The 15,060-nt window shown below is 45.7% G+C and overlaps 1 protein-coding gene across 2 annotated transcripts in view; it reads right to left on the bottom strand.

Annotated features, from left to right (window-relative positions):
• The window catches only part of PRKCSH (protein kinase C substrate 80K-H), an 84,400-nt gene that overhangs the window by 24,033 nt on the left and 45,307 nt on the right, over positions 1–15,060 (bottom strand). The gene's annotated exons all lie outside the window — the stretch shown is intronic.

Below are 15,060 nucleotides of genomic sequence, written 5' to 3'. Positions count from 1 at the left end.
TCCCACAGAAGCAGACTTCACAAGATGCCCAAGCGCATCAGAGCCACTTGAAAGAGGTGGCATCACATTGCTGAAGTGAGATCTCTTTGCTGACATTCTACAGCTCTCAGCTTCCTAGCTCACTTGCTATTGTGAAGAGACATGCGCAACAGCTCTCTGCTAAGAGGGGGGGATTTGGGGAACCACTGAAATTCAGAGGGAAAATGGAAACCGTAGTCATGCTGCAGTCACACAAAGGTGGTTCCGTGACTTTAGTCTGGAGGCTGCTCAGTGGAATGTTTATCCTACTCCCACCCACCCACCCGCACACACACACACAAGTGCTATGTTTAGGTCTCAGGTGATGCCAACAGCTTTTTCACCCTTTCCAAGGAGTTCATTATTAGGAGATGGTGACTCAACTTGTTCCCGCTTCCATCTCTCACTGTGAAGAGCAGAAATGGCTAAGCAACACATGAACTTCAAAACTGTTTTTACCTTGACCCTTAAAAGACTTGAGATGGTAAACAAGAAACCACACAAATATACAAACACAATTTAAAATAGCAATATATTAACAGCATAAACACTACAAATGACAAGATCAGCAGCCAAAAGCCTTGTGAAACAAACAGGTCTTTCGTGCTCTACAGAAGGCCATGGAAGAAGCATGAAGCAAAAGGACCTTGGATATTACAATACTTGGGCTCAGTTTAGACATCACACCAAATCATGGTTAACAACACATAACTATGGTTCGCTGTGATGTCCTAATCGATAGTCATTGTGGTGAGCTAGCATACGACAATCTGAAACCATGATCTGAAGCCATTTGTATCAATTATGGTTTGACGTAATGTCTGAATTTACAGCTATGGTAATTGCTTCCGCTCCAGAAGCCACTGAACCATGGAGGTGGGCATCCCGAATAGACAAAATAAAAGCAGATAAGCAGCTTTGAACCATGTTTAGGTCATGACTTGGCATGGTGTCTGAACTGAACTTTGATTTAAGTACTCCAGAAATGACAAAAAATTGTCAGTTTTACATTGCAGGTGCTTTTTCTAATGGTCTATCAAGTGACAGTAGACATGAGCTCCCAGGCCTCAGAGAGGAATTCACCAACCAATCATAATGCTGCATGCTGAAACAGCCAGCATGAATTTTGCCAAGTTGAGATTGAGTTATTCCATTTTATTGCCTTCCAGCCTGGCCTACCAGGTGCTTGAGTAATACAGTGATAACACACAGAGGGTCAGTTCATATATATACACCAAATCATTGATTGCTGTTTCAAGAACAAGCCTTCTTTTGTGTGGTCACTTACCTCCAGCATGCTTTGATTTAAGTTACTTCCACTTTCACAGAAACCATGATTTGCCACTTACATCTGAACCAGAAAACTAGTTTCTGAGACACCTTACAAACCAGAATCAAACCATGTCTTACAATCCTGGTTTGGAGGGCTTGTGTAAACTGTGTTCTACTTAGGATATAGCAAATGTTGGTTTCCACAAGTTCTACAAGTAATCTAATAAAGCAGAGCACACACAAGTAAAAGGTTTGTGTAACACACACACACCCCTACCCCTCAAAGATTCAACAGTGAATTGAACCATATCACCAAACAAAAAACTCTTGAGGGATTCAATAGATATAACTCACCCTTGGTAGAAGTTTTATATCTCAATATTAGAAGCATATTCAGAGATCTAGCCTATTATATAACCACAATCACAGAGTCAAGATAATGGCCTTCAGTAATTAACTGCGGTGCCTGAAACAACTATATTGAGACTATAGGATGAAGCCTGAAGTTGTATACACCGTTCCAGATTCACATCCAAGAGATGCAAGGGTGCCCTTCGAGGCAGGTAGCATCAGCATTTACAAGAATACAGAAGTGATACCATCGCAGACTAAAAATCTACAAAAGACTCGCAAAACCGAGTGGGTGGGGTTACAGAGAGGAGATAAGGGACTGACCAATACCTTGGACAAATGGGATACTGGGTAATCAGATATAGCAGTAGAGGAGCAGGCCCTAGTCCCTTCTTCCTTATGGTCTGCTACTCTTGTGTTTTGAGCACCAATCCTTCCCTCACAGTACATAAATTACTAATCCAGGAAAAACAAGACAACTCAATGAGATTCATGCAAAGCATGCAAATTAAGTGTACGTAGTCACACTGCTGACAACCTATTAGATCCTAAATTAGACTCCAAAAGGCAGGAAGAGAATGTTAGTTCATAACTCAAGGTGACTTCAGCACATATTGAGCCAGTCACATGACTGCTCCAACTGCTCTCTGTATTACAAATCAGCACCACTGCACACAAGCTACTATAGGGCATGAGCATGCAGACACAACGTATGGAGACATGTGGAAAGGAGCTGCATGACTGCTCAGCTGTGGGTCGACACCATCACGGCAGAGGAGCTGAAGATGGTAACATGAATCAGTCCCTTAAGTACTGCTTCCCAGGCTAACAGCCAAAGAATGCTGATGTGCTCTCCAAGCCCGGAGATCTGTGAACATGTAATGGAAGGACTAAACAAACATCAACTCTGGAACTGCTTCCCACAGCACAGAGCTCCTTCCTTTTGGGCATTTAATCTTATGTTCTCTCTCTCTCTCTCTCTCTCTCTCTCACACACACACACACACACACACACGCCACCACCTCCAATGTTCTTGGCAACAGTATCTCAAATACAGATCAATAAGCAAAGAGTAATAAAGAGAACTGACTGCTATGCAGTCAATCAGGCCAGCTTTACTTCAATGCTTTGCACAGGCCTTGCAAGAAACAACAGAAGTGAGCAGCATGCTCCAGGTGATGCCGACTCTCAGCAGTCAGAGCAGCGTAAGAAACTATGATACCTTGGCCTTGATAAAGACCCATTTGGGTGGAATAGTTCTGCTGTGGGTCACCACACACAATATACACATCTTACACAACCTCCCAGAAGCAGGCTGACCACTTCAAGCAGAGAAGAGGCTCAAGCAGACCCCTAGAGCTTGCCTATTCTTTTTGTTACGATAAAGACATTGGCCACAAGACAGACAGCAGCAGACATTAGTCCAAAACAATACATGTAATAATTATTTTGTTACATGTATGTCTTGCCTTTCTCCCATCCAGGAACAAGGCAATATACATAGGTGTGTGAAGTGTGAGCAGTGTAAGATATTCCCGTCAGGGGATGGGACCACTCTGGGAAGGGCATCTTGGTTCCAAGTTCCCTCCCTGGTAGCATCTCCAAGATAGGGCTGAGAGAGATTCCTGCCTGCAACCTTGGAGAAGCCGCTGCCAGTCTGTGAAGACTATACTGAGCTAGACAATGGTCTGACTCAGTATATGGCAGCTTCCTATGTTCCTAAGCAGGCCCCACAAGCTTGCCACACAGGCATTGCTTCCCAGTCAACCAAGGCCTTTCAACTTTTTCCACATGTGCTGCCCAGAAAGCCAAATCTGCCCAGGATTAAAGTGGCCCTGCAGCAGAGCAGTCACACTGATTTGCCTCCTTTGTCAGTGCGGTGCCCAGGCAGCCCATCCATGACAACTGACTCAAAGCTGCAGAAATAAGTTTGTGCATTGTTTGTTTATTTGATTTCTATACCACGCTTCCAAAAATGGCTCAGTATTTACTCAGTAATGAGTAAAGGCTCATTAGCCTTTATTTTACTCGTATGTGAGGTAGTTTGGGGCACAGCACCCCATTGATCAACTGGGGGAGGGCGAAGTTCAGCCAGGATGGCTCATCGCACAACCAAAAGGATTGTGAGAGTAGCAGCCACATAGCAGTGGGACAGTACTCACCAAATAGTCACCACAGAGAGTGGACAGAAGGCTAGGCTGTGAATGTTCTTTATCCAGCTCTCACTCACAAGCATCATAATGGTTCTCTGACAGGTTGAAACCAGTCTTCCCACCCCAGTGAAGAGAAAAATTTGATGTTGCCTATATTGATCGAACACCCCTCCAGCCTGTGAGCACATCATCATGAATGGCTTCCATGTCCATCTAGAACCTCCTTGGTTAGTTCTTGCTCACCTGTACTGCATTTTCTCTAACCCCTCTCTAGAGGGAGATCAACAACACTACCAAGGGGTAAGCACAGCAGCGAGCAAAATCATCAAGCGTTCACAGGCCTGTGGCTTGGATGAAGTCTCCTGGCCCCCTCAGTGCCATCTTTGTATAGTTAGTCACCTGTAGTAGCCCCGAGTTGCCACTCCTGCAAATGCTTTGGGATTATAGCACTGCATGAATTCAAATCATTGTAAACTGTTATATCTTTAGCCTTCAGCCAAAGCAATTTATAAGTAGAGAGAAAACACGTGCATGAGAGAGAAGATATAACCCATTGCTAAAGAGTCAGATGTAATTAAAGACTTCTTTTCCTGACAAGCACATCTAAGTCACTCTGCAATTCCCAACCGACCCCACAAAAATGCAGCCTAATAATCTTTGCTTTGTTCAGAGCCTACTCAGAGAAAATGAGGACGCCTATTTTCTTACCATCACAAACAGCTCCCCTTTTCAGCCATGTGCTAAGAAGAGCAGCTCATCTCCTCTTAGGGCAAATGGCTTTTGTTTTCTGACTGGAAAGCCCATTCGTCTTGCTTTAAGCTCATAAGCCTCTTTATGACGACATTTACTTGAACAGAAAGTTACTGATGGAGTTCAACTTCTAATGCTAAAAAACCTACTGTGGGGGGAGCCCCAAATTCTCCAATCCCCTTAAAGGTCTTCCACTAGAGAGGCCAGCAACAAAGGAATGAATTCAAGTTACATACCTCTGCAGAGAATTTTGATACCAAAAGGGAAGTCAAAAAGTCTACAGCAGGACAGTTAACACAAACCCAAAATCTAGGGCTGTGTGTAAATGCCACACACCTTAGCAGCACTGGAAGAGGCGGAAATACAGTTGTGGGTGCAAAATCCTAGCTTTAATTTTTAAAAGCAGATTTCTAGCCCTTTTGGCTGTGAAGATATGCCTGAAATTATGCGAGCAATGCCTGCTAAAAACTCAGAATGAGAAAGGCCAAATTAATCAGTTTTTCAGCTGTTCGAGGAAGGATTTCAGTGTCCTTGCTGTTCCAGCAAAATTGGAATAAAACGTTGCAATTGCTCAGTTGGCATAATTTATACAGATTGAAGAGTTCAGTATTTCTTGGTGCAGAATTCTGACTACCTGGGAAGCTTGGAATACACACACAGCTCTGTCCAATATTTAGTTGACCCACAGAGAAATAAATGAAAAAGGAGCATTGGTTACTTACTGTGAAGGCTTCTTCCTGCTGCTGGATATGAAGACATCTTGTGGGTTATACTTCCGCTGCTGTTTCAGAGGCAGGACTATGCAAATTAAATTAGAAAACTTAAATAGACCTGGGAAGGATAATCCCACCGAGTTCTGAACAGCCAAGTTGAGAATATCAACTTAGAGAACAATATTAAGGAACAGCAAATAGAGGGGGAAAGGCAGTCCCCGCAGTAGACCCAGACAATCCAAGCAGGTGGGCAGAGGCAGGTAAGTATTCAGAAGCAGGTAAGTAGCCAATGCTCCATTCCCTGCTACTGAGAGAGAACGACTTGTCGGATATGTCTCCGACATATCTTGTCGGATATGTCTCTGATGAGCCCGGGTGGGAAGTGTCCAGGACTACTGCTGAGGAAGTTCCTGCTATAGCACTTTTCTACCGAATGCGGCTTTGGCAGAGTGTTGAGTGTCCAGCCTGTAAGGTTTTGTAAAGGTAGACGGGGATGACCATGTTGCCACTTTAAATACCTCTGTGAGGGAAGCATTTGTAGAAAAAACTGCCATTGCTGCTGCTGCCCTAGTCAAATGGGCTGAGAGATGCAAGGGTGATGGTAGTTTCAACATGTCGTATGCCAGGGAAATGCTGGCTTTGACCCATTTGACTACAGTAGGTAGACCTTCCGGCCCATGGAAGTAGGGAGATAAGACACGAACAAGGCATCTGAAGCCCAGCACGGCTCAGTACATTGGATGTAGACCCTCAAGCAGCGCTGGACATCTAAGCTTGGGCCATGCCCGCTCTGATGGATGTGAAGGTTTAGGGCAAGATAACATTCTGGGATCTGCGAAATACCGACGGCACCTTAGGATGAATGATGGATCAAGGATCAGTCAGAGTCCAGTGAGATTATGCATAACTGTTTATTTACAGATAGAACCCCAAGTTCTGCCACCCTTCTGGCAGAGGTAACAGCTACTAGGAATGCCAGTTTATAGGATAGAAGGCAGAGTGGGATCGAGCAGATGGGCTCGAATGGGCGGCCTTGTAGCGCCCGGAATGAAGATTCCATATTGGCAATCTGTGTATGGCAGGCAGCGAAAGCAGTATAGCTCCTCTGAGGAAACATTTGAGGTGAGATTGTATGAGTCGTTGCTGAAAGGTGTTAAGAGGCCAAGAGTCCTGAGAGTGCTGCTGATTGTCATTTTAGTGTGTTTGCTTTAGACCCTTGTCCAAATCCTCCTATAAGAAATTAAGGAAGTCCTTGAGGTCACATGTTTCGCTACGTTTGCGGTGTCTAGCGCACCAATGCAAAAAGGTCCACCAGGTAAATTGATATATCCTATTTTTGGCAGCTTCCCTGGAAGCTAATATTGTGTTCAAGACCTTGTCAGAATATCCATGCTATTTCAAGAGGTTCCTTTCAGTTTCCAGTTGGCTAATTTTAACCAGGCCAGATCATGGTGAACTATGGGTCCTTGCTATAGGTAGTCTGTTAAGATCCACAGGAACCACAAGAAGGATCTCTGGAAACTGCTCCCTCACACAGGAAGTGGGCAAAAAACCCTGGAGCTGCAAAAAAGGCCAACCTGTGGGAATCTGAAATGTGCTGTGAGTAGACTGAATACCCGATGGTTGAAGCTCCATTCTGCTGGGTAGATTTCTGTCTATCTGAGCCAATATGCTTTGGTGTTTAGAATTCTGCTCACATGATGTGCCAACAGGGATGCCAGATGCGTTTCTGCCCACTGGAGGAGAAGTGTTGCTTCTTGGTGTAGTAATCTGGTTGCTCCTTAGTGAGCAATATGGGTTTTCACCATGTTGTTGTCTGTATAGACCAAGACATGTTTGCCTCTTAACATGTGTTGAAAGGCCATCAGTGCCAGGCAGATGGCCCTAAGCTCCAACCAACTGATGAAGTGGTCCCTTTCCTGTGAAGACCATTTCCCCTGGGCCGAATGCTGGAGGTAGTGGGTTCCCCATTCTCAGAGGCTGGCATAGGTAGTTATGATGACCCTGGGTGGGTCTAGAAATGGTTTTCCTTGGGAAAGATGGTTCAGAATTGTACACCAATTCAGGGACTGATTAAGACTGAGGGGTACTAAAACTCTCATTTGAGACTTTAATGCTATCTCATTCTGATAAGGGAGTAAGAACCACTGGAGTGGGCACAGGTGGAACCTAGCCCAGTCTACTGCCTCCAGGGTTGTCACCAAACAGGCAAGCTAGAGTTAGAAGTGGTACCCTGTTGCTGAGGGAGAGCAAATGAATTGTGGCCGGGATCTTTTGAACCTGAGGTAAGATTAACCTGTACAGGGAGGTGTCTATTATTATGGCCAGATGATGTAGTCTCAGAGGAAGAAAGTTGGATCTTTGACTAGAAATTGCCCATGGTTTCTAGCCTGTTCCAAAAGAGACATTGGAACTGCTCTGTTGTCCCTGTCCCTGGGTCTGAAGGGGCTCCTGAAGCGACGAAAGGACTAGAAGGGCTGTTTATTCTGCCTATGGAAGTCCCTGTGTGTAGGAAGGGGCTTTTCTCTTATCCTTGGTTTTGATGAGTAGATAATTTAAATGCCTCATTGCCAAACAGCTTGGAACCTATGTAAGGGACAGCCATCAAGTTTGAGGGTGAGGTGGCGTCTACCTGCCAATGTTTCAACCATAGGGTTCACCTGGCAACTACAGAGAAAGTGGTGGACCTGACTGTCCATAATGGTGTCAGCCATGAAGGCCTGGACCTTCTGAGGTGTAATGGGTCCTCTAGTGGGTTTTGAATTAAACCATAGAGGTGAAGCCCTGGAGATGTAGGCCACTGTGGATGAGCAGATAAACTAGGGAAGAGGTTTCACAGGCCCTCCTGAGAGATGCCTTTTTTTCCAGAAGGGTCCCTGAGGGATGTGTCTCCATCTTCCAGGAGTACCACATCCAAAACAAGGGCCACTACAGGACCATCAGTAGGAAGCACTTTGAGGAGCTTAAGGCTTTCATTCGAGAAACTGTAAAACCTATTGGCCACAGTACTAGGATAGCAGACGGTTCTCATTCCTGTTTCACTGAAAAATTCTGGGGAAGGAAAATGCTTTTCCCTGGTCTTATTTTTAGGAAATACAAAGACTTAGGATTGGCTTGGTCCTCTTGCAGTGAGCCCAGTTGGAAGCCCAGGGTGTGAACTGCCTTATTCAGTAGAGGGGCAAAGTCATCTGGGATAATATCCAAGAGGTAGGAAAGGATTCAGTAAGTTGGTCATCTCACCATTCCACTTCCCTGTGGTGGGAGGAGCAATGGCCCTTCCCCCAAATCCTTGATTGTCTACGGAGGCTGGGGAGGCAGGCGACAACAAAGGCCTCGTGATGCTCGGCATGTTGCGTTTTCTCCTTGGTGGAGAAAAACTTATATTCTTTTGACTGCCCCTAGGAACGAAGACATTCCAGATCCGAGGACTGCTCTGCATCCTAGCTGCTGACTCCAGGGAAGGAGGAGGAGCAGGATACAGAGAAGAAAAGAGTGCTTTTTTTTGTAATCAGGAGAAGAGAGAAGAACCGTAGAATAAAAGAAATGCAAAGGAACTAGAAGGAGTAAGTGTAAGAAGAGTAAGCTTTTAGGAGAGAGGAAAACAGGTTGTCTCTGGAGCAGACACAGGGCTACCAGAACTGGGTGGGGTTATTCTTCCCAGCAGTATTTAAGCTTTCTAAGTTACCCTGCATAGTCCTTCCTCTGGAGCAGTAGAAGAAATATGACCCACAAGATTTCCTTTCAGCAGCAGGGAACTACTAATCATAGATAACTTCAGGGAATGTCACCTCTCATCCCTTCAAAACTACTGCACAGGTAGACAGGCATAGAAGAGACACCTTTGTTGCCTCCAATTGACTTTGGCAAAAGCCTGGCAAGCATAACTCTGCTCCCCAAGAGCTTCCCTGCAACAATGTTGACAATTTTGATTTGGAGGCAACTGTAGTGTAATGTACGATATTTCTGTTAATAAAGGAGAATGGCCACTTGTCAACACACCAGAAACTTTAAGCTTTCATTGAGCTTTGCAAGTATAATTAATTTCTGCTGGGGATTTGTTTTTCGTTTTACATGCACAGAAATGGGCAGATGATTACAATATACCCCTTAACTCCAGTTCCAGATCTTCTCAAGTATCCTTGCCCCTGGAGTTTTCTTGCTTGTTGCTTGGCCCCTCCCTGCCTCAAAGTCGGCACTTGGCTTTCCATTGCTCCCAAGGAGCAGAAGAACACACATCAAGGTGGCCTTCAGAAGGAGAGTCTCCAGCGAAGACAAATAGGCCCACCTAGTGGTAAGCCGGGCTCACCACAGTGCATTTTTATAAGAGCTCAGGAACAGTGAACATCATGAAGGGAAGACAGAGCCCTTCTTCCTTGCTCCATGACCTAACCAACCCCCAAATGAAATAACGGATTATCTTAGCAAGGCACTGCAGAGCCAAGACACGACACAGATAGTAGCACTTGCTATCCTGCCCCAAAGCATGAGTGCCCAACATAGAAGTAGCCACTGCGGTGCTGTCCTGTGAAAGGCTTCTGCTTCCTGTAGAAGGGAGACCCAAGGGCTCTCAGCACAGACAGCTCTCAGCAACATGGGAAGGGGCTTCTGTGGGAAACTTCCCCAAACAAGACAAACCCCGTTGACCATGATCAATCCTGACAATGAGCATCTTAACACTAGATATGAGCACCCACAGTGATCTTTCCCCTTTTAAAAAAGTTTGAAATGGACAAGTCCAGGAGTTAATTGGGATAGGAATAGACAGCAATTTCTGTTGACTTGTGAAGGTAGCAAATATAGTCAGGTGAAAGGAGGAGATAAAATTCCAGGTTAGAAGCAACACCTACAGAGCTGCCCAGTCACTTGCCCAGCTCATGGCTCAGAGTGGGACAGAGCTCTTCCATCCGGATACTTACTGATTATGGAGAAAGATGCAAGTGTTTCACAGGCCTACTGGCACATACAATACCAGAGGTCCTGGAGGTTAGCTCCCTGCCTCAGGCAGGATACCCTCAAAAGAGCATCTGTGCCAAACATGTATCAACTGCATGTGCCAACAGTTTTTCACTGGCATTTGTTTCATCACTTTCTCTTGTAACCCTCCAGTGCCTGCTTTGAACCCACTTATCTGAAAACGTTTATTTGTAAACTTGTTTCTTTTCTGGGCAGTTCACTCAAAAGCAGGTGCAAAGACAGACCATGGGAGAAAAACAGGTTGCTCATCTGTAACTTATGATCTTGAAGAGATCCGTCGACATCCATACAGATAGGATTTTGCGCCTGTGCAGGAACCACGTGCTAGCCATGCCGCCACTTGTCGAGGCGTCCAAGCCCCACTCCTATGCCTACAGCATGCTATTTAAATGCAGGCTGGCCGCCATGTTCCTCAGTTCTTGGATGACTGCTGTGAAGAACAATCATCCAGATAAGCAGCGTCAATGGAGAAAAGAGGGCATGCACACAAGTACGCACATAGCAGAGCACTACTGCAGAGGGGTGGTCCAGGAGGGTCTTATGGATGTCGACAGATCTCTTCCAGATCATATGTTACAGGTGAGCAACCTGTTTATCTGGAACGAGATCCATGAGTATGGGTGTTTATAGCAAGTTCTCCCTGGAGGAGGGTGCAGTAGTGATTATTGCAACATCCGTTTCAGAACGCTTCTCCTGAAGCTCGCCTCAGCAGCAGAGTGCATATCTATGGTGTAATGCTTTATAAAGGGCAACTCTGTGGGCCATGTAGCTGCCTTGCAGATGTCCGTGAAAGCAACTCCTGAAACGTGTGCAGCTGATGAAGATCCCTGATGCATCTGTACCTTTCTTATGCCCTTTGGGTTACTGTGTTCAATACTGCTCCTATATAGATGATCATGCGCACTGGCTCCAGGTGGGATTTTTTCCAATTGACTTGGATCCCCAAGTCTTGGAGAAGAGTCAGAACATACTGGATCTGAGAAAGTAACTCTTCTCAGTCCCTGGATGTCAGGAGCCAGTCCACGTATGGGTAAATTGCAACAACTCTTGTCCTTGGATGGGAAATCACTACTGCCATTCATTTGGTAAATACCCTTGGGGCGGTGGAAAGTCTGAAAGGTAAGACATTGTATTGGTATACTTGGTGGCCTACAGTGAAATGTAGGTACTTGCTGTGTTGCTCCCTTATGCTGATATGAAAGTAGGCGTATTTTAAATCCAGCGTTGCAAGCCACTTCTCTTGGTGGAGAAGCGATAAGATCTCCTGCAATGCCATCATACGAAATTCACTGGCATGGACCAGCTTGTTTAAATAGTGCAGGTCCATGATGGGGCGCATGCCCCCATCCCGCTTGGGATCTGAAAGTAATGTGAATAAAACCCCTCACACCTGTGCACCCATAGCACCGGGGTGACTGAACCCTTCTCCAACAGCTCCTTCACCTCTTCCTATAAGGACAGGGATGGCAGAGTGAACCTCATTCCCATAAAGTGAGGGGTCCTTCTGAATTCTATGGCATATCCTGAGGATATGATCTTCAGGACCCAGTGGTCTGATGTTATGTGACGCCATGCAGGGGCATGCCGTGCCAGTTTGATGGATCTTTGTGGAAGCACTGAGATTGAAAGATTACTGGTGGAACTCGCTTGCCAAGATGTTAAAGCCCCTGCAGACGGGATTGGGGAGAAGTCCAGTGTCGGTGGGCGGTCCTGAACCTCAAAGACGCTTCTGTGATTCTTGTTGCTTGTTGGGACTGAGTGGTTTTCGCCTTACTCTGGTAAGGGTGTTTGTGGTAAGGATTGTATTGCTTCTTGTAGTCTCAGCGATCTTGTTGCCTAAAAGGAGGCCTCTGTTCGCCATAATAGGAACGGTATCTAGGAGGGTATGTGGATGTAGATGCAACAGAGGTAAATGTTTTTGCTGTAAACTTTGATTTGTTAAGCTGTTCCATGGTGGCATCAGTTGTCTCACTAAAAAAGCCATTTCCATCAAAGGCTAAACCTTCAATCTTCTCTTTCATGTCGCTTTGAAGGTTTGTAGACCTTAGCCACGCATGTCTTTGTAAAGCAACAGCAGCGGTCAAAGAGCGAGACTCCAACTCTGCAAGATGTTTTGCGATGCTTAACTGCTGGCTGGTTAAGTCAGCCGATTTCTCTAAGGTTCGCTGGCACTTCTCTTTAAATTCCTCAGGGGACAAGGTGTTCAAATCCCCTTGTAGGGATTCCCACAGGCCATGGTTGTACTTGGCCATGGATGTCGAGTAATTCGCCACTTTAATCGATAAGAGAGACATAGGTGGATGGTGGCACATCTACGGGAGGATCCACTAAGCTGTCTGCATCCTCTGGATTGGACTAAAAAAAAATCAGAGGATCCATGGTGTTTCGTAGTAGATCCGGTTGGAGAAGATGGAACACACGTTTGGGTCTCCACAGTAGTCTTTTGAGGGGAATGCAGAGCCCATGTTTGGGTACTTATTGTCCTGAAGAGTGGGGATGAAGTCTGTGTGGCCTGTGACATCGTAGATGGTGGTAAGGTGACTTGGAAGCATAAGAAATAGACTCACTCTGGGTGGTAGTGTTAGTCAAGGTGGTCACCGCCAGGGAAGTAGTAACTGGAGAATATGTTCTTGGTGCAAAAGGCTTCCAGGACTTCGCCATCTGGTAATCATATGGTGCCCCAGGGGAACAGGAATCCATGGCAGTCGCCGAGAGGGCGGCAGTCGAAACAGGAGTATGCGAAAAGCCACAAGCATGCCAGGTAGAAGGACTTTGCAAGTGCTCTGCAGACAAGGTAGTTTGCTAGGGCTGGTGGTAGTGCTGTGCCCAAATAAGCCTCAGTACCTGAAGGAGGAAAACCCTTGAAGGTTGACGTGGAAGAGGTACTCAAAGAGGAATCCAAAATCAAAAGGAGCATGTGTGCGGTGATCAGGTCCAAGCCAGTACTGCCATCCGCATCCTCTCCCTCCTCATCAACATCGAACATCAGCATCAGTAGCTGGCATCATGGCAAAACTTGTTTCGATGCCAATAATACAGGGTTGATGTCGAAGGATCATCTTGTCAAACCTTCGGCGTCAAAGGGGCCAACGAAGAAATTGGTGTCAGAGCCAGAGATAGGGAATGTGCCCTTGATGTCGTTCGCTTCAGCGGTCAGTCGGCATCAAACGGTTCCGTTGGTATCGGTGCGGGAAGTACGACATTGAGAGAAGTCTTCGACCTCAAAGCTGCTGCTGATGGAAAATGCTGTAGCGCAGATGGCGACGGAATACGTTCCCGTGTTAAGTCAATTGTCTTTGACTTCTTCTTTAGGACTTTTGCAGAAGCCTCGGTAGTCCGATGCTTTGATGACGATTTCGAGGCCCCAGCATCAAGACAGATCCCCCACCAAGTGGGTGTTGACTCTGAACGGTCGATGACGTAGGCTTAGGCGCTTTCGACGTCAAAGGAGACGGCAACATCCTAACTTTCTATTGACTCGGCGTCAACGTCCTTCGTTTCTGTTGACTCGTAATCGAGGTTGTCTTTGGTGGTGTCCTCTACGCCAAGGAAGATGGGCATGGTTCTGCTGGTGTTGAAGGGCTCAGGACTTTGTCATAAATGGCGGCATGAAGGCAAAGTGCCTGATTCTTATGAGTCTGTTTAGAAAAGGACAGACAGATCTTGCAAGTGGACACGTTGTGCTCTCACCCAAACAAATGGCACAAATTGTGAAGGTCCTTAGAGGGGAGTTTGACCTTACAGCTCTCGCACCTCTTAAAAGGGATTTTTTTCTCTTCAGCCATTCCACAAATCGAAAAACTTAGTCAGGTCTGTTCCGGGGTCGTTATCCATCAGCCAAAGCCAGTCCAATTTCTCACCAAACATAGTCCGTCAGCAGAAAGTAAAAAAAACTTAATATCCGTCCTTTTAAAAATAAATAAATAGATGACCTCAAGAAAAACAACTCTGAAGAACTATTCCAACGAAAAGCAGCAGACCAAGCTCCAAACACGATGGCAGTCAGAAAAGAACTGAGGAACATGGTGCCCAGCCTGCCTTTAAATAGCACACTGTAAGCGTGGGGGTGGGGCTTGGATGCCTCGACAAGTTGCAGCATTGCTACTGCGTGGTTCCTGCGCAGGCACAGAATCCTATACTTATGGATCTCGACAGATCTTGATCCAGATCTCCAATGTTATTTCTATAGCTCTTGAACACAAAGTGCTCAATCTTATTTGTCATTGTGAAGGAATGTTTTGTACATTATTTTCTTTGTGTTGGTTGTACGAATCTGGTTCTGTAAAGCTCTGCAGGGTTAAAAGCTTCTGATTGACAGCTAGGTAGGAGGCAAAAAGTTGTTTTGCTGCTGGATTTTTGAGGGAATGTACCCAAGTCATCTGGTTGGTTGTCTCCAGGCAGGAACAGAAGGTTCTGTTTGCCTGAGGTGGACATTGCCCTGTTTTATGCATACCTGGGGCGGGCAGGCAAGAAGTGAATAAAAAGGAAGAGTTGGAGAAAATAAAGCAGCAAACTGCTGTGTGAGCTGAGAGGTTGGAAGACTAGCTGAGTACAGACAGGCTGAAGCTGCTTGGGAACTGGCAGTGAGGGAGCTGGGCCTACTGGAACCTGCTAGGTCTTAGAAGGCTAGCAAGCCTATTTGTTCTACAGTTTTAAATTGCACTCTTGCTAAACTGAATTTCTCCTTGTTTGTTCCTTGACTGTTTTTTGCATTTTTGAAGATTATTACAGTAAACTTCTTGTTTTTGTCTGTTTTGTTTCCACCTCATGCCTACTTGCCCTATTGACTTACCACAATACTGAGTCTGGTATTTTTGAGAGAGGAGGT

Source organism: Hemicordylus capensis, chromosome 2, assembly GCF_027244095.1.
Source record: "Hemicordylus capensis ecotype Gifberg chromosome 2, rHemCap1.1.pri, whole genome shotgun sequence".
Classification (NCBI taxonomy): Eukaryota; Metazoa; Chordata; class Lepidosauria; order Squamata; family Cordylidae; genus Hemicordylus; species Hemicordylus capensis.
The sequence above is the reverse complement of the archived record's forward strand: the minus strand, read 5'-3'. Positions and strand labels throughout refer to the sequence as shown.